At 40.8% G+C, this 20,691-nt stretch overlaps 1 protein-coding gene and 1 long non-coding RNA gene across 2 annotated transcripts in view; one reads left to right on the top strand and one right to left on the bottom strand.

The window, feature by feature from the left end:
- The first annotated feature begins 5,604 nt into the window (after positions 1 to 5,604).
- The window catches only part of GNG12 (G protein subunit gamma 12), a 54,350-nt gene continuing 39,263 nt past the window's right edge, over positions 5,605 to 20,691 (top strand). The window contains exon 1 of the mRNA XM_081325752.1: positions 5,605 to 5,771. The gene's annotated coding sequence lies outside the window, so the exon portion shown is untranslated. The remainder of the gene's footprint in view (positions 5,772 to 20,691) is intronic.
- LOC308666811 lies at positions 9,439 to 18,700 on the bottom strand. The gene is made up of 4 exons (XR_014026164.1): positions 18,654 to 18,700; positions 14,353 to 14,549; positions 9,868 to 9,911; positions 9,439 to 9,573 (listed from the first exon to the last, which is right to left on the bottom strand). It is a non-coding gene; the product is annotated as an uncharacterized lncRNA (long non-coding RNA).

Below are 20,691 nucleotides of genomic sequence, written 5' to 3'. Positions count from 1 at the left end.
TTGGGTGCAACTCACTTAACAATAGGCTTGCTTAGCAATGGAAATTCTGATTCCCAACTATGGTGATTTTCTTTCTTACAAGATGTATGCTCACTACTACAGCATGATTACACCACATTTTCAAATACCTTAGACTAGTTTTTGTGTTGTTTTGCAAATTGTTCATTCCCTGCTTGGTCTTTCTTCCCCTTACTTTGGCCTTCAGCCAAACCTATTATGTCTGCCTCTTTTTCCAGTTCATGTCTCACAGCCTTTTCATTACTCAAGAACACAGGGCAATTACTTTCGTCCAGGGGATCAAGATTTTTTTTAAAAAAAATCCCTTGCAATAACATTGTGATTTGATTTTCTTCTCCAGAAAGCACATACTTTTTTGAAATTGTGTGATGTATAGAGGAAAAAATTGCATGCTATCTGTAGATCTGCTTCTTTAATCTGGGGTCCTCCAAATGTATTGAGAGCACAGCTGCCAGAAAATAGCATTTTAGAAGGACACCATTTTGAAGAAAGTTGAACTATTGGAACTCTTCAGAAGTGAGGCATTATTCCCATTTTTACCTACAGATAAGGCTTTTTATAGCTTTTATGAGTTATGAGTGTGGGTAGAACTTAGTTACTAGAATGTTAATGAAAGGTAACTGTGAGGCACTATACTGGTTGGGATTAATGGAATTTACCCACCTGGAATGGATCAAAATGAAAATAAAACTGTTTGCAATGCTAAATATATATTTTTGGTCTACTATGTTTAAGTAACCCTTTAAATTTTAAAGTTGACACACGTAAATAAAATGCAAGAGGCATCACCAGAAAGCTGTCTACTTCCTCTCTGGAGTATCAAACCATGCTCTCAACCTATAACTGTAGGCGTATGTTTTATAGTTTGAGAGAACACATATTAAACACTGAATATCAGCAAATACTATACATATTTCTATCCCACTGACACTCCAGCTGTGCACTGAAATTCATCCCACTTTTCAGTGTTACTTTCACAACAATCCTATAAGGTAGATTTCACTAAAAGAAAGTGACTGAAGAGATGTAGTATATAACCTTTGTACAGGTGGTCCTTGACTTACGACCATTTATTTAGTGACAATGGCACTGAAAAAAGTGACTTATGACCAGTTTTCACTCTTACGACTGTTGCAGCATCCTCATGGTCACATGATGAAAATTCAGCCACTTGGCAACTGGCATGTATTTATGATGGTTGCACTGTACCGGGGTCATGTGGTCACCTTTTGTAACCTTTCCAGCTGGCTTCCAACAAGCAAAGACAATGGGGGAAGCCAACTTCATGTAACAACCACATGATTCACTTAACAAGTGGAGTAATTTGCTTAATAACTGTGGCAAAAATGGTCTAAAATGGAGCAAAATTCAGTTAACAACTGCCTTGCTTAGCAATGGAAATGTTGTGGTCATAAGTTGAGGACTACCCGTATCCTGCAATCTGGGTATTTTCATATCTGAATAGGCCTCAAATATGACACCTCACTTTTCCCAGGCTTAAAAATGAGACATTGTCTAACAAAATTGCTTCTTGGAAAACTAATATCCCAGGTCTCTCAAGCAGATTATAAAATTTTATTTAAACCCATAATCTTTTACAAATTAATTGGTTACTTTTACTTTAATGTTTATTTGGGCAAATAAAAAACTGTGTAAAATAAAAAATAAAAACTAGAACAACCATATAAATCCAAACCAAGGTACTATGAGAAGCTAGTACTATTATTTTTAGGTTTGTTATGCCAGTATTATTATTACTTTTGGGGGGTTGAACTGATGTTGTTGGGTAAGAAATAATATGGTTTCTGGGAGGACAAGTAATTGTTGAAAAATTAGCATGTACCAACACGAGAATATTAGAGAGAGATCTGCTAATAATGGAGAGGTTTTACAGTAACACAACCAACACTGTTAGACATCATTTAGAAATTAATTTGGCTAATTAGAAACTATATAATTATGAAAATAAGTATGGTACAGTAGACTAAGACAGCCTATGAGTAGTTCTCTAAACTATTGCTACAGTACAGGTAGTCCTCAATTTACGACCACAATTGACCCCAAAATTTGTCAAGTAGTTTTGTCCATTTTATGACTTCTTGCCACATTTGTTAAGTGAATCACTGCCATTATTAAATTAGTAACATGGTTGTTAAGTGAATCTGGTTTAGTGTTAGTCACCATCACTAAGGTATTCGGTTCTAAGTAGAGTCAAAACTAGGTGAAGGACCCCTTTGCTCACCTCTTCTACATGAGAAATCACTTCTTTTGGGAGGAGCATAATCTTATCCCAAATACATATTGGGGCTAATATTGGTTCACCCATTGGTAAGATTTAAGCTGTACTTTTTGTTCACTATTCCCATCCTCAGTTTTCAAATGCTGGTTCAGGATACCCATAGTATCTCTGGCTTGGACCAGGGTGACACAGTATAAGAAGATGTCATCTATGGATGATGGATGTCCTCTGCCAGTGGTTTCATAACAACACAGGAGAGATGAATGAGACCCATGGAACCCTCATTACACATGGGACCAACCTTCTTCTCCAAATATTGACTGAAACTACCCATTTAGGTAGGAACAAACCATCATTAAACAGTGCCCCCAAACGTTGCAGATATCCAGAAGTTGAGTAATAGTTATTAAACACCACTAAGAGGTCAAATAGGACCAAGATGGGCATATCCCTCAATATAGGTCATGGTAAAGGTCATCCAAGAGCAACAAATGTAATTTCTGTATTATGAACTGAATCCCAACTGAAAAAGATCTACACAATCCTGTTGAAAGAAAAATCTTCACCGGGGTCCAGTCCAAACTGGGAATAAACAAAATGGAGACTGCTTTAGAAAGAACGTTGTGGTTTATTGAAGGGCAGAGCCAGACAGCAATGTGGCTCTGGGAAAGCTGACCACATGTTGCTAGGAGTGGTGGGTTTCTATACCTTCTGGGGCTCTTGAGATTGTTTCCTGTTCCTGTTTGAGGCTTTGTATTTCCTGTGTTATATACTTTGACCCGAGTCTGAGTGTCCCCTTTTGGTATTGGTGGTTTAATCCTATTATATCCCCAAAGGTAATATCTTTTAGAGTTTGGGTGGGGTATGTAGATTTTAGAGGTTTCTGTCTTCCTAATATAGCTTCTAGCTTCCTGGCCCCACCTTCCTGAATGGATTATTGAATTTGCATTTGTAAAAGCTGGCCTTTGCCTTGGGGCTGGGGCTGATTTCTGTGGGCTGGTTTCTGTCTTTTTTAAGATCTTCTCCATTATTCCTTTGGGGAAATATAGTTTGCCTTTTTAATATTTCCCAAAATACTTCTTTCTCTGGATTCTTTCCACAATCCATTTCCTCAAGAATTCTCTATAGTTGATTTCAAGATAAGATAAGAATTTGTAATTTTTTTACTGTGGGCACAATGGCACACATCAAAAATGAAATTTAGTTGCCTGCTCTCAAAGTGAAACACACACATGACACACACCTAAACATACTATACACAACTGTCAGAATCCATTTATATCACATCCATACATGTATGTTTAAAACATTATCCCCTCCCTATGGATTCTGCCATCTCCCGAGGAAGGAGGAGCGGATATGGATTCAGCTTGCCTTAGGTTATTTCAAAGACCAAGGGAACCTTTTGAACTGGGGGGAACAAAAGGGGGGGGGTTAGAGAAGAAGGCTTCTGGCTTCTGTCTTCTTTTAATTCTGGAGAGGAAGAAGGCAATAACCATAAAGATTCGAAGTTCCTTTTTTTCCCCCCAGGAAAGGGATGACACAAAGTAGAAGGATGGGGGCTGTCCAAATAGGGTTGAGGGAAGGGGGGTTGAACCAGTTACCCTTTATAAAATTTCAATTTGTAAAACAATACTAAGTCCTGTCTTGTATTCCCACAACCAAGCATGTCCTAGTAAAGATTCCTTTTGGACTAGAACTGACTTCCAAGAGTTTTTGTTTTCCTAAGACGTGGATTGGGGTGGGTCCTGACAACAACATATGTACAGACCCACACCCCTACATATACATAACAAATAAATATTAAATACTGTCCATCTTGAATATATAACGGAAGGAGGAAGCTTGAGAGTTCACAAGATTAATGCTGTATGGAATGAAACTATGGCTGAATCTGGATGTTCTGCTTTGGATACCATGGAGCCTCCTTCCAGAAGGTAACAAGGAAAACAGGTCATGAAGATGATGTGTAGTGTCCCAGATCATCTTACAGACCCTGCTCAAGCAACGCTTCTGTGCTATGTCCTGGATGGGAGGGAGGGAAGACTGGACTTTCCAATAGGGAAGGCTGAGGATTACACAAAAGTGATCAAACATGGATGCATCCAGAGAGTGACTTATCTCCTAGCATGGATCAAGCCTGCCAGATTCAGTATTTCCATTTCTCATTCTGAAGAACAACTGTAGGCCTCAGCCTTCCAACAACTTAGCCATAAGGGAAAAAATAAGCAAAAATTGATCTACTAAGCAGACTCTTAAGTCACAGCTATAAATTCTGTTCTGTTTGGTTAAGGATCATTTATTCTTCCTGAAATAGAAAGTGTTGCCTACATTTTTTGTCTTTTTCGTGATAGTCAAAGTGGTGCTAGTAAGGGCAACTTTTCATAAAGAGATGTTGCCATCTATTGACTAACTGTGATATTACAATTCGGAGGAAAAGAACAGAAGCGGAGAGCCTAAAAATTCACCTTTGGTACACATATTCTCGTATCAGCTAAAGTTAACCATGCTTTATGTAAACAGTATAGACTCACCCAAATGTGGTTTATTAAACCACATGGCTGTATTCATACAGCACATCTGACTCCAAACAAAGCACACTCTATATTCGTAATCACATGCCCTTAATTAATTTTATTTATTATATTTACACGCCACCCATCTCGCGGTTCCTAACTACTGGCATCAAGTCTGTTTGGTTATAAGAGCGGTTGTGTCTTGGAAGTCACTTGGAAATTCGTTTATACCAGGGATGGGATCTTCTTCTGAAACCCAATAAAAATGCAAGAATAATAGTGTGCCTAAGGTCAGGCTCTGGTCGATCTGAAATTTCCCCATAAAATCAAGAAAACCCCATTCAAAAAATTAACAGCTCTTTCCTGGGATGCCGTACGAGGGGTAAATTCATATTCTCCGAAGAGCAACTGGCGGAAAAAGACGGGCGCTCCCGAGTCTCGGGAGGGTTCCTGTAGAGATCTATCTATATCTGCTCCTTAAGAATGGAAAACGACTAAAGGCGGATAATCAATAGAGTCCCTGGAGCCACCGACTCAGCCTAGCCCTAGCCAGACGACCGAGCGATCAAGATCTTTCCCAGCCTGCCTGGAAGCCGAAGCGCCGCCGGATCCGCGGCCTCCCGTCGAGGGTGAACCTTCCACAACGCCCAAGCCGCTCGACACTGCGCGGCATTGCAGCCAGTCGGGGCTGAGCCAAGCAGCTGCGCCCGCCTCGCCAGCCCAACCAGGCCCCTGGCCGGCGCGGGGCACCGCAGAGGAAGCCTCCCACGGCTGAGCAAGGGCGAGCGGGCGAAGAGAGCTTCGGCGGCGGCGGCGGCGGTCCAGGAAGCCCGGTCGCCTTCCCCGCCCGGGGGCCAGGCGGAGCCAGAGCCGCGGAGGAGGAAAGAGGAGGAGCGGGTGAGAGGTCGGCCAGCTCCGGTCGCCCATAGAGACGAAGGAGTCCCGAGTGGCGAGGAGGGCGGAGGCGTGTGGGGGCGCCGAGGAGGGACCCGCGGACGGTGAGCGGCGGCGCGGCGGCCGAGAGGGGCGGCCGGCCGGTTTGGGGAGAGCGGGAGGGTCTCGGCGAGAGGCAGCGCCTTCTTCCTGCTTCCCCGCTCCGGGTTGTCTCCGCCTCTCGCCATTGCGGCGACGGCTGGCGGATGAGAACTGCCCCCTCGGCTCTGCCCGCCGCTGCCCTTCGTCCCTGGCTTGGCGGCGTGGTTCAGGCGGCGGCGCTGCCGGGCACCACCCGGGGGACGCCTGGCGCTTTCCCGCCGCTGCGGGGCGCTGGGCGAGGCGTGGCTGCGGCCCGGCGAGGGCGCTGGGGCGGGGGGGGGGGTCCGCTAGGCCACCCGTCCCTGGCCGTGGCTCGCCTGGCTGGACCCGGTTCCCGGCTGCGCTTGCGGGGACCCTCCTTTACTTCTCCCCCGAAAGCCGTCGGTGGTCAGTTAGGGAGCACACAGGCGAGGTTGTGTGTCTCAGGGGGTCAAAGCGCCAAAGCGCCTGGGGATGGCCAGGCAGACGCCGTTGCGAAGCCGAAGACCCGGGCCTGGGCATGGAAGCAGCTCCAGGTTCTGAGGCAATGAGCCCTCCCTGCCCTTCGCCTCCCTAACCGGTTTCACGGAGCCTCAGCCTATCATTTTGTTGCCTCGCATGAGAATCGTTTAGGACAGGGGTCTTCAAACTTGGCCCTTTTATGACTTGTGGACTTCAACTCCCAGAATTCCTCAGCCAGCAAAGCTGGCTGAGGAATTCTGGGAGTTGAAGTCCACAAGTCATAAAAGGGCCAAGTTTGAAGACCCCTGGTTTAGGAACTTAATTAATTTCTGTGTCTCCTTCCCAAGCTCTGTGACTTTGCTAGCTGTCTAAGGAGGGGGGGGGTTGTTCCTCCTGGCTTCCCTGGGCTGTTGAATCGGCCCTTGTTTCAGAAACGCAGAGATTGCTCTGGCCCAGGGACTGTATTGGTCTGTATTCATGTATTCTAACATTTGGCTTGCCTGTGAGAAAGAATGGCATTTTCAGCCCATTTTCCTCAAAGAGAATCCCACAGAAGTAAAATATCTTTTGGCTTGAATTTTAAAAGTTCTGCTGGCCTCCCCCGGTTAAAAAAAAAAAAGAGGTGTGGTATGAATACCTTATGCAGACAGGCATAGCAGGAGAGAAAGCTTCCTTTATCTGTTACTACCTAATTACCTCCAAGCAGGTACTATCCAAAGTTTTGGGACAGTGACTCCCATCATCCTGAGCACCAGATTGGGAAAATAGTGTTTTAATTGCCCTGTCCACCGCCCCGAGTCCTTCGGGAGAGGGGCGGTATATAAATCCAAATAATAAATAAATAAATAAATAAATAAATAAATAAAATCAGTATATGGCAGATTGATTTTGGCTTGATGAGTGATCACTATTGTTTGGCTGGAAGACCCATCTTTGTCCTGTTTGGTACATTGGTTGCAATATTTTGTAGGTGGAGGCTGCTTACTCTGTACTGTGTGTCCAGCACCATGTGGATGATATTTTCTCATTGTTAAAATGTCATAATTCATAACCCTAATTCATACTAATTCAGCTGCTAGATTTCAACAGATCTTTGTAGTTGTACAAAAAGGCAGCAGTTTGCATGGTAGCTGGAGATGGATCTAACTATAAATGGTATAGTTACTTTCTTCTCGTGGTGGTGCTTCAGTAAATAACCTGTGTGTCACAAACATAATTTGTGTTGTATATTTTAGGCAAAAATACACGAGTCTTCTATTTCTACTTTTGGATTTTTTTTTCAAAATGGCAGAATTTTGGAAAGAACAAATCATTTTGTATAGTACACAAACATGAAGAGGAGAAGCAGGAGAAAATAGTTGTCAAGGGGCCTTCTGCTGTCTGCTTTCCGTTAAGCTGCTTTTTTTTGTTCTATTAAAAAAAAATCCCTACAATTTGTGAAAGTGAACCGAATGGGACTCCACCCATTACTGAGGATGTTGTAAGAGGAGGAAAAAAGGAAGTAATTGTTCCAATCTGAAGGCTGGGTGACTTTGGAAGCATACGCTGCAGAACAGTAATAAGCTGCAGAACAGTAATAAGCGTTACTCTTTCACCATTGCTAGTGAAATGTCTGCTGAATAATAATTGCATTTTCTCCCCAAAGTAACAGTATGATTGGCAGGAATCCAACTGTCTTAAGAGACAGTTGTCATTGATCATTCCCATAGTGTTCTGCATGAGCAGAAAAACTGAGAAAGGAAGTGGCGTCTCATATCTCCCTTAGTGTTCATCTTTCACTGATGGTGAGTTTCTATCTGTTCCAAAGTTCAACGCAATTGAAATTTCAAGTACAAAACTTACTTCTCCACTTTTCTGGAGGAGATTTTTATATTCCGAAATCTACTGCAAATTCAGCATAGTGTGAAGGTCTCCTTGCATTTCCAAGTTAGAATTGAAGAAGGATTTCTCTTTTGTTCCAGACACTTGGCAAATGAATTTGTGGAGGCCTGATGTTGGGAAGCTAGTCACAAGAAAATGGGACAGCAGAACATTAGGGAGTTGTTGAACGTGTTCTGTCATGCTTAAAGTTGGTTTTGTTTGTTATGGAAATTAAACACAAGACTGACTGCATAGTGAAATCCAACAGTTGGATTAAACAACTTCTATTTAATAGCTATTTAAGACAAGAATCCCACCCTTATGCTTGCTTTATATGATTATAACTGTCAACATATTATATCTGTTTTAGGTGACATGAAATTATTTGCTCTAAGAAAGATTTAGCTTTAGCTTCTATATTTTTTGTTATTTGTTTTAGTAGCTATGCAAATAGAAAAAAATAATGTTATGATGAATTAAAGTTAGGGTTGTTTTCTTTTACGGAATTCATTTATTGTTAATGGAACTATTTTCACAGCATGTATACTTGAAATATTTTACAGTATAAACTGGTTCCTTGGAGATTTAGAGTATGTCATATTTTAGGGGCTGAGCTAGACCTATTTATTTATTTTCCATTTTAAAGATTATTGTAAATGTTGACAATTTGACTGTTTTCAGCATTTGCACATACCCATTATACTTTTTGTTAAAAAAACGATTTATTGCAGTCTTGGTTAATTCTTGGATAGAAGACCTCTAGGCAAGGTCAACTTTAAACTTGATCTTAGTAGACATTGGTCTAGGAGAGGGGTCTTCAGCTTTGCTGGCTGAGGAATTCTCGGAGTTGAAGTCCACAAGTCTTAAAAGTTGCCAAGGTTGGAGACTCCTGGTCTAGGATACCAATGCTTGGGGCTTCCATATTATTTTAAAATTGCAAATATTTGGATTACAGAGTCATACCATCAGTCAAAGTGGCTGAGTAACTCCATAGTCTTGGCACTGCCTCCAAGGAATCCCAGAGTTATAGGATAAACTAGAAGTTTTAAAAAAATCATCCCATGGCAAATCACTTCTATACTGTTGCAAAGAATACTAATAGCTGGACCCATGAAATTACGAGGAGTCAGGTTCAACTTCTTTGACAGAAACATAGAAACATAAAATGATATGAATGGTAAGTTGAATGCCAGAAGTTTGTTTTTCTTTTATTTTTAGTCCTTGGTGATGAGTTAAGATTGAAAGAATTGTGAAAGGTTGGTACTCAATAGTTCAGTTTGATCTCATAATTTGAAAGTTGGTTAATCTTTCAATTCTGCAGTAGACAAATACATCTCATATTACAGTTTCAGGACTTGCAGAATTTGATTATCTTGTATTACTATGGAGACTGACTATATTTCACAATTTGGCTTTGGTTGACTTCAGCATTGATAGCAGTAAGGAAATATTGTCTCATTTCATCTGCAGACAAAATTTGTAATACAGTAGTTAGTAGTCTGCTTTTGACCCCTTCTGGCACATGCTATCTGCATTCATGCCTTGCACGTCCCACAATTTGTTCCATCATGATTTACTGAATTACACTACATTATAAACTAAATTACATAAAGTATGAAGCAGATTTCTAAACCACAGCGGCTGCATTCACATAACATGCTCACTATTAAAGTCGAACAGTGTATGGCTATTATGTGAACCAGGCCAGTGTCTCAAAGGAAATATGTCAGTTTGCTATATTGTATGAAGATTAATTACCATATGCAAGGAGTGTTTTTCAATCTTGGAAGGCTCCTACATATCTGAATAAGAAATGCATGAATTATGCTATGGAACTAATACAAAATATAATTCTTCAAATACACAATATTGCTGAAGTGTTTAGCATTTGCAACCTTCCACGTAGTTCACGCTATAGAAACTGTGCTTATCAATAGGTTTCTCAGGCTCAAAGTCTGCAATGGATGGTCCAAGCAAGGGTGTTGGGTTTTTTTTTCACTTCAGGCATATGAAATTAGATTATAAGATTCCACAGCAGTCATTTGGAGGACCTGAAAATATATTTGGGATCTGCATTCTGTTTGCTTTCTTTTTCTTTGTAAAGTGAAGTAAAATTGTGTTCAGTTCTTCCTGTTGCTTCCTTCAGAAAAGCCAGTAATAAGAGCCATGGTGGCGCAGTGGTTAGAATGCAGCATTGCAGGCTAATTCACTGCAGGCTAACTCACTGCCAGGAGTTCGATTCTGAGTGGCTCAGGATTGACTGAGCTTTCTATCCTTTCGAGGTTGGTAAAATGACCTAGATTGCTGGGGCAATATGCTGACTTTGTAAACCGCTTAGAGAGGGCTGTATAGCACTGTGAAGCGGTATGTACTGTAAGTCTAAAGGCAATTGCTATCACCTTTGTTTAGAGGAGAAAAACTCATATACGCTGGGTGAGTTCCTCAGAAAATGCCCCTAATTCAGGTATGGGCATAAAGCCTGCGGGCCACATCTAGCCCTTCAGCTGCCCTGTCCTGCCAGCAGCAGTGGCATCATAGAGTGGGACATCAGTGACAGGCAGCAGGGCATGTGGTGGGCAAGGCATCAGCGCCCTCTACAACAAACCCAGTTTCTCATGTGGCCCCTTGGGAAAATTGATTTCCCACCTTTGCCTTTAGTCTTGGTAATAAGCTTTCTTATCTTTACGCTGAATGTTCTTCAGCAATCCATGTGTACCTGTCTATGTGGGAGGGGTGTTGGGGACCAAGGGATAAATAGTGGATGGATGGATAGATGGGGAAGTAAGCAAGGCTGAGTAAGAAAAGAGCCCCGACAGACAACAGATAATACGGAATTGTTCTGTACCAGCCTGCTACCGGCCCTGCAGATAAGGCAGGGACAACCCCTTTTACAAGAAGGCAAGAGGCTGGAACTAAGCCTGCCAAATTTATTAACATAAAAACATAAACAGAGCAAAGAGAGCAAACACGAACCATGAAACAGGAACTATTCAAACGGTTGCCTTCAGCAAACCAGCCCTCCCACGCATTCCCCTTTTATACAGTTCAGGGCGTGGCTTCTCTCTGCCTCCTTCCGAGGTGCCCCATTGCCTTCCTCTGTTTACTCCTGATTGACTGCCTCCTGCGTCGGGCGTCCTTGAACAGGGCCAACTGTGGGTCATCTTCATCCACACTGTCAGGCTCACACAGCTGGGTCTGCGTCGTGACCAGGTGGGAGGGGCCTGGCTGAGAGCTCTCATCAGCAAGCTCTCCAACCCCCTCAGCAACCTCTCCAACACCCCCCTCCTCCTCCTCCTCTGAATCGTCCGACCCAACTGCCGAACCCACAGGCTGACCCTGAATCACAACAGGAATTGGGAGCAGCCCACAATGTGCTAGGAGAGAGAAAGTCCAGTCAAGAACTTTTTGGAGCAACAGAAGCTTGGGTAAAAAGATAGGGTGAACCTTTCTGATGTCAATTAACTTTTTGAAAACCCAACTCAAGGGATAATTAGCACATTTCAGCCATAGTTTTTTATGGGGTCATGTTCTCAACCACTTAGAATGAAATCTACATCTGGGGTGAACTGGAAAAATTCAGAGATGATATTACTCACCTAACTAATTTAATCTACCACATGCTTGAAAATGTGCCAAAAGGGGGGGTGTCGAGTTTTTAGAAATTGGGTTTACATGTGCTTGTATCAAATACTTGACTGAGCAGCGAACAGAGGAAGCAAGGGTCAATAGATGTATCTTTAAATTAGACTAGCTCTTCAATCAAACCCAATTACAACTTTTTGAATATGGGGAAGGGGCATGTTTATGGTCTTTGGGGCACTAATTGCGTTGCATACCAGGTAGTCCTTGACTTGCAACTGTACTGTAACCCAGAATTTCCTTTGTATATCATGACAGCCATAAGTCGAGGTATCCATATGAGTAACCTGGTTTTACCTCAGTGTTTTGTGGCAGTCGTTAAGCAAGCACAGTGGTTGTTAAATAAGCCCATTGCCCACAATGGGTGGTTTTTGCCAGACCAACAAGGCTTACTGATGTGACTGAGGAATGCTACAAACATCCATAAATGTGGGCTGGTTTCCAAGCACCCAAAATGGCGAAGAGAATGCAAGTGTTTTGGCATTGCTTTAAAAAAAAAAGCAATATGATGGGTCAAGTTAGCCTTTGAATAAGGATTGCACCCTAGTATGGGAAATGCAAGGGATCCAGTCATCTAAATATATGTATAATTATGCAGCAGAGATACCTTTTGTACATATGAGCGAACTCTGCCTGTACAATTGCTCTGGAGGGGTTGTGGGCTTCTGGCAGACAAAAATGTCCTTGTCATATTGTGGTGGCTGGACTGTAGTCATTATTCATTTCTTTACTTTTAACAATATTTATAACCAATCTGAATTCTGACACTCTGGGTGAGATACAATGAAGACCAAGAAAAGGTATTGGAAACAGATAAAAGTAATAAGATTTTTAAAAATACGAACAAGAACAAAGCTGCTATATCAAGGATACAGTTCATGTAACTTAAAAGCTAAATGTCTGCTGCTGCTTGGGCCTGTTTTTGAAGCATCTGTTGAGTAGTGGCCATCCATAGAAGTAATTACCATCACCTGGCCCACAATTCATACACCTCGTAAGGAGAGAGGACTTCCACAGACCTACTCTAATTAGCTAGATAGATGGAGCAGATTTGATTTTGGCAAGTACAGGTAGTCCTTGACTTACAACAGTTCGTTAGCGACCATTCAAAGTTACAACGGCACTGAAAAATGTCAATTTTTTCACACTTATGACTATTGCAGCATCCCTATGGTCACGTGATTTACATTCAGATACTTAGCAACTGACTCATGTATATGACGATTGCAGTGTCCCAGGGTCACGTGATCACCCTTTGCAACCGTCTGACAAGCAAAGTCAATGGGGAAGCTAGATTCACTTAACCACCATGTGACTAGCTTGACCACTGCAGTGATTCCCTTAACAACTATGGCAAGAAAGGTCGTAAAATGGGGCAAAACTCACTTAACAAATTTCTCACTTAACAACATAAATTTTGGACTCAATTGTGGTCGTAAGTTGAGGACTACCTGTACCTAAATATATCCTGGTGCTGCGTTGCAAAAGGCTTTAAAAGTGATAGTACTTAATAAGTAAATTGATAATTGGTACTTCAATTTGACACAGAAGCTGATTAGCAACCAGTGCAGATTTTTTTCCAAGAATAAAGAAACATATAGCACTGAAGAGAAGGGTTTAATGCTATAAGGGAAATCTTCTGAAGAAGATTGGAGGATTTCCCCTGTAGTATTATGTTCTGGGATTGGAATTTGATTTGGGTGGGCAGGCTATTTCCTTAGCATCTGATCTATCTGGCAAAAGGAGTCAGACACTTTTTACTTAGGCATAAATTTTATTCATTCCAAATATATAAAATATCTGATTGTGGAATGTTTAACCAGTGTATTTCTAGGGTCTTAAGAATGATTGGAAAAACATAATAAAAAGTGAAAGTAATATTTGTTCCTGTATCAGGATCACAATTTACAGTGGTGTACTTGTTTTTTATAGAGCTTAATATTATTTAAAAATATATTATTGTGCCTTTGAGTTTTAAGATCAAGTTGGCTAATAACAGGAGCAAAAAAAAGCCAAGGGGTGTCATATGCAACCACTTTGCATTTAAATTGAAAATCAACAAAACTTTCAAGGATTTGTGATAATTGAAAGAAAGTATATGACAAGTAAAACAGAATTCCACTTGGAGAACCTTTAAGGTTCCATTTTTGAACAAATCCCTCTCTTTTTAGCATCAGCTTTTATTTGAGATACATCACACTGTTGACTTTCATTTAGCTTGTGATCAAATAAGAACTTTGAGCCTCTTTTTCCACCTTAAATTCAGGGTTTTACACTTTGTTGAAATTCATTATTTAGCTCAATGTTCTGCTTTAAAGAAATTGTCTGAGCATTGATTTGACTTTGTGGCATTAGCTACCTTTCAGTTTTACCTCATATCAAAATGTTATTAAACATTTCACAGCAAGCTTTTAAAAAAATAAAACCTAAGACTGACGCCTATGACACTCCAGTCAAAATTTCTCTCTGGATGGTTTTAGAAACTTTACTGAGCACACATTGACCTAATTTTACATACCATGTTTCCCCGAAAATAAGATCCAGTCTTATATTTTTTTTGCCTCCAAAAGAGGCACTAGGCCTTTTTTTCGGGGGATGTCTTACCCGTTTACCTCAGGACCGCTGTAGCCAGGTCTCCCATTCCCTGACACCTGTCGTGCCACCACCCGACTTCTGCGGCCATTCACAGTTGCTCACGGTGCTGTGCAGGTTCTGAGGTTTTGCATGATAATAAAATACAGGAAACCAGAAATTGCCTTCAAGCTTTACGTTTATATTCAGCTGAACAAAGACGGGCTTCTCTAAAAAAAAAGAGAAAAAGCCCCAAATATCAGAAAAGCCTTATTTTTATACCTTCTTTGATTACATAAGCAATTCACCCAGTAAAGCTGACACACACAAGATGAAGACTTCGCCCTTTAAGGCTGGCAAACTGTAGATAAGAAGGAAGAAAGCAGAAGTAGCTAAAAATGTTCCCTTTTGGGTGTTCCCCCCAAGACACCATATATTCCCTTTTGGGTGGTTTAGGTGTTTCCCTAAGACACCATATGTTCCCGGGCGGGTTAGGATATTGGGTGTTTCCTTTGATGTCCTTTTATGACCTTGCATTCATGGTTCTGCAAGTGACCAGAGTTAGTGGGGCCATCTGCACTTATTCACAATTGATACTCTCCCCTAAGTCTGGGTCAACAATGGCAGAACACTACATGGTGCATCGTGCCGGTGCCACCGCTTGCGGTAGGACAGCATGTGGCATGGCACATCACGCTGCGGTGCAGCAGCACCAGTGCAATGCACTACATGGCGTCCTACCATGAGCGGCAGCATTGGTGTGACGCGCCACATAGCCTCCTGCCAGCAACCGGAAGAAGTGGAAGGGGCGGCTGCTGTTGGTGCTGCTGCCACAAGGCGAGGCGGGTGCTGGGGAATGGGAGGCCTGGCTGGGGGGCCCTGAGGTAAGTGGGTGCAGGGTGCATGGGACAGCTCCATGCCCCCCATTCCTGCCCTAGCTTGATTATTACGTGTGTGCCTCGCTCCATCTTGTACAACCAGACGGTGGGACAGAGTGGGCGGAGGCTTAACTAGGGCTTATTTTTGGGGTAGGGCTTATATTAGGCGCACATGTAAAAATCAAGCTAGGACTTCTACAATAATCTGAGCATTAACTTCTACAATAATCTGAGCATTAAGTAGCAGTGTTAGATTTTAAACTGTGGGCTAATGTTTAAGAAGAAATGCAATCTTTGCTGCATCTATTTTTTTGAAGGGCATTTTTAATATAATTCTCTGATCAGAACTGTTGGGAAGAAGCACTAGGAATTGAGGTGCACAAATCAAAGCTAAAAGAATCGATACTCTACAAAACTTTGAAAAAACATATTTTTTTAGGAAACTATATTTCTGACTGAGAATTTCAATACTAAGTAATTGTTTCCTATGGATGCAGTAGGTAAGGAAGAGAACAGAAGGATTTGTGCTCCTGTCCACATGAAAAAACAACTGGCTGCAATTGCATTGTGGAGTGCTGATTCAATTTGCCTGTACAATATTTACAGAATACCGTAATTTGGGAGTAGATAATAGACCAGTAGCAGTAGCAGATTTCCTTATCAGGCTCATTGCCACATTTTGAATTGCCTAAGAATCCCCACTTTTAGTGTTTCTTGCAGTAATTGCCTACTTGTGTTGTATACAAACATTTTCATTTACGTTAACAGTAGGAAAAGCTACCCCCTGCCCATGAAATATAATGAGGGTTAACAATTAAATGCTTCTTCCTTCCTTATGTTTCTGCTTATAACTGATACGTTGTCTTTCAAAGTAGCTGGGAATGGCCTGCATTTTTCTCTATAGGAAAATACTGGATTTTTTTTAAAATCTGCACAGTGGCTTGAGAGCAAAAATTTAAATTTTACACAACAGATTAGTAATAAATACAATTGTGATGCAGAAGAATATCTGTTGAGTCCAGATATTTTGGGTCCCAACTGAATTTTTCCTTAAAATTAAAAAAACAACAACACAAAACCCCACAGCGGTCTCCTTGTAAAAGGCTGGAAACCTCTTTCCATCTGACTAATAGCAGCAGCAGCATATGACCATCACAGTCTTTGTAACACTTTTTTTTAAAATGGCCTTCCTGGCAGCATAAGATTTTTCTGACCTTGATTTGGGAGTGCTTGTTGACATGATACCAGGGGCGGGCAATTATGGCTCCTTTTTGACCTCTGGACTTCAACTCCCAGAATTCTTAAACCAGCCATGTTGGCTCAGGAATTCTGGGAGTTGAAACCCACAGGTTATAAAGGGGCCATAGTTGCCCATCTCTACAGTATACTGTACATGGTTGTTAAATCTAGGCCTGAACTCATAGAAGATTTAAGATTTTTATATTTAATGTTGTTACAGTTTTCAGATGCAGGGCCACAGCTGTAATTAGGTTGTTTGGCAGATACTTGATGATTTGCCAGCCATTCAAAGACAAAGGACCTTTTTGCAAATGAATTTCTCTAGAGGGAAAGAACTCCAGTGGAGTGGTTAAAATTCAAGCTGGCCATTCATTAGTATAAAATTATATATTTTCAAGTTAGTATTTATGACAACCATCTTTTGTTTGGATCTCAAGACAATCCACATAAGAGTTCCCTTTTCTTATTTCTTTCCATAAAAATTGCCTTGTGTGGAAAGTTTATTTATTTATTTATTTATTTATTTATTTTATTTAATTTGTATACCGCCCTTCTCCCGAAGGACTCAGGGCGGTGAACAGGGCAATAAATACCAAAATACAAAAATTAAAAACAGATTAAACCATAGTGCCCAAATACAATAAATAAATTACTAAAAACAATAATTAAAACCCAAACCCATCAGACCAGGCCGGCTTGTTCAAACAAATAAGTTTTTAGATCACGTCGGAAGGAGTGAAGGTCGGGAGCCATCCGGAGCTCAACCGGTAGACGGTTCCAAAGGTCAGGCGCACCCACAGAGAACGCCCTCCCCCTGGGGGCCACCAGTCGGCATTCTCTGACCGGTGGCACCCTGAGGAGGCCCTCTCTGTGGGAGTGCACTGGGCAGAGGGAAGTTGATGCCGAGAGTTGGAAGTTGGTCCGAGAGAGACTGACTGGCCTCAGATCATCCAGTGAGTTTACGGTATGTGGCTGAGATGGACTAGTCCAGGGGTGGGGAACCTTGGCTCTTTTATGACTTGTGGACTTCAACTCCCAGAATTCCTGAGCCAGCATGGATGGCTCAGGAATTCTGGGAGTTGAAGTCCACAAGTCATAAAAGAGCCAAGGTTCCCTACCCTTGGATGGGAACCTTGATCTCCAGCTTCTAACCCAGACATGTCAAACTCATGATGTCATGTGATGTCACACAACATATTGGGACGGTTTTGCCATTGCTGGCAATGGGGTGGGTATGGCTTCCGGATGACGCATCCAGCCCGCGGGCCGGCAATTTGACACCTGTTCTAACCCATCACTTTAACCTTTGCAACACAAAGTGCAACTTCAACACATCTGGAGGACACCAGATTGGAGAAGGCTACACTGTATCTAGATATGAAAGGCAAAGTGGATGCTGCAATTAGTATAGGAGCATCACCAGTATTTTGGTTTTACTGCTTAGACCAGTAATGTTTCAAGTAACAAAATACCTTATTTGTGTTCTATTGAGCTCAACAACTTAAAGATAACTCAATCATTTAGAGCCCTCTAATTTGTTTGATCCATCTACATATATTTTTTCCATTTTCCAGAAATGGAATTAGGCTATTTTATTTATTTTATTTTTTTATTTTAATTCCATTTATATCCCGCCCTTCTCCGAAGACTCAGGGCGGCTTACAAGCTTAGCAGTAGCCTTCATTCTATGTATATGCCTGCTTATTAGGGCTTTCACACACACCCCAAGCAGCATTATTACAAAGTCAGCTTAATTGCCCCCAACAATCTGGGTCCTCATTTTACCTACCTCGGAAGGATGGAAGGCTGAGTCAACCTTGAGCCTGGTGGGATGCGAACCTGCACTAATTGCAGGCAGCTGGTGTTACTTAAGGAGGCATTAGCCCACTGCTCCACCAAGGCTCTTTTATTTGCACATTAATTCACACAACCAGCTGTATGATGTTGGAGAGAGACAGAAATTTGAGTAGGATAGTTGTTATGACTAAGTAGGGTTTTAATATCCAATCCAATTTTATAATGTAGTGTATTTACATTTTAAGACAACAAACTATTTGCCTTTATTTCCCCCAAAATGGTTGTACGTAATTTTATGATCTGAAGGTCATGTTTGAAATATTGATTAAACTTTGTTAGTACCTGTAGTTGCAGTGCAAAGAACCACGTTCCTCTCTTTGACGATTCAGATTTTTCTTTTGAAAAAAAATGCATGCTTACATTTCAAGGGACGTCCGGGTGGCAAGGCTCCATCGATGGCAATCATTTCTGACCGTCAGCCCCGCTGTTCCGTTTAAACTGCGAAAACAGTGACAATCAGCTGTTTTGTGGTTTGGGAATCCCCCCTTCGGGAGAAGAGAGGGGGTGAGTATTCAGGCAAGAGGTAGAGCTCCCCTAGACCCCCAGAACTTAATCTGGGGGTTGAAGGGTGAGAGCTCCCTCGGAGCCTGAATTAACTCCGGACTCTTCTGTTTCAAGGCTTTGAAACAGAACAGGATGCTGCAACCATCCCTGCTTTCAACATTGTATTTTGGATTACTTGGCAGAAATGGCAAAAATTTCAGCATACCTGAAAGAACAATCGCAACAGAGATATATTTCGGAATGGAGAAGATGGATTGAATATATTCAGAATAAATATGGGACTAAAAAATTTCACTTAGCATATGAATGAATATTAGAATTATAAGATGTACTATTATTTATCTATGTATAAGGGGAGTTAAAGTGCGATAGGATTTAAAGTGTATTCATAGTTGGTTAGCATATTTTAGTTTAAGCTTGTTAGAGGCAATACCCTGCTTTCAGCTCTGGGAAGTCAGGGGGGAGGGTGGGGATGTGGGGGGAGGGGGAGGGATGGAGTATACTTAAAATGTACTGTAAAACTTTTCAATTTATATATATATATATATATATATATATATATATATATATATATATATATATATATATATACACACACACACATATATACATATATATACATATTCACTCTGTGCAATAAAAAAACCCTTTATGCTAATGGAACTCGCTGCTGGAAAGGAGTTGGAAATGGAGGAATAACAGGTACAGCTGCTTTGCTTAGATTTTTTTTTAAGGTTTATAAATTGGAAAGTCTTAAATTTATAAAATCAGTAAATTCTACTTAAAATATATACCATCTTTTGAAAACTTCATGTTCTTTACTCCTTTCCAACAATACAAGTACATTTCTCCTCTTGGAGCATATTTCACTTCTGGCTTTAGCTATACTAATTTCAGTAGTTCCAGTTGCTGTTTGTGGGTTTGTGTATAATTTCATTGTATGTTTTTGTAACTTTTAATATAAATGAACTTGTGTTTTCAATAAAGCATGAATTATCTTCCATAAATATTTAGAAATTAAGGAACTTCTTATATATGACTAGCAGTCAACAAAATACAGACATAGCTGATAAAATGCTACTTAATTATTTTTGTTTACGATATGGAAGATATGTCATATAAGTGAGCTTAATCATCTTTTCATCTTTAGTTTTTTTCTTGCTAAACCAGTTGCAAGATTAAAAAAAGATGTATGTCTGATAATAATACTTTTAATTGATTGAATGAGTTTTGCAGCCTATCACATCAGTCTTGTGGCTATAACTTTGTTTTTAGTTCATAAAGCATCCAAGTGCTTTTTGCTACATGAATGTTGTATGTTTCTACCGCTGTCTAACATGTTAATCTGCATTCATATGCAGATGACATTAATGGATAAAACTGCATTTCTTTGAACTTGAACTGAATGATGAAGCTGTTTCATGTTTAAGTTCCAAATTAGAGGTAAAAATGACAACCTAGCTCAGATTAACATTTCAGTATAATTTCAGTTCTTGTATATAGTTTCTGTTGAAATGAATTTTACTTCAGTTGTCACTTCTGAAATACTCTGAAAAATATGTTTTAAAGTTGCTGTTGCTCTATTACTCATTTGAAGTTTGTATTAATAATTACATGGTTAGTATAGTTTTTATTATTTTAATTAACAGTATTTCAGTCCTGGGGATTTTGAACTGGAGTACGTTCAAGAAATAATTGCAGAGAAGTAATTTCATCTATGCATCTAGTATAACAGGAATTTTAGTTAATAGGTATTTATTTAATTTTCCGAATCCTTACAAGTAGTCCTCATTTAATGCGATTAATTGGAATTAGAATTTCCATCAATAAGCAGTGCGGTTATAAACCATGACATCATGTAAGTGCACCACATAGCAACAGAAATCCTGGCAGT

The sequence above is a fragment of the Vipera berus genome (genome assembly GCF_964194415.1).
Source record: "Vipera berus genome assembly, chromosome: 3".
Taxonomy (NCBI): Eukaryota; Metazoa; Chordata; class Lepidosauria; order Squamata; family Viperidae; genus Vipera; species Vipera berus.
Note: the sequence above shows the minus strand (reverse complement) of the source record. Positions and strands in the feature narration are given on the sequence as shown.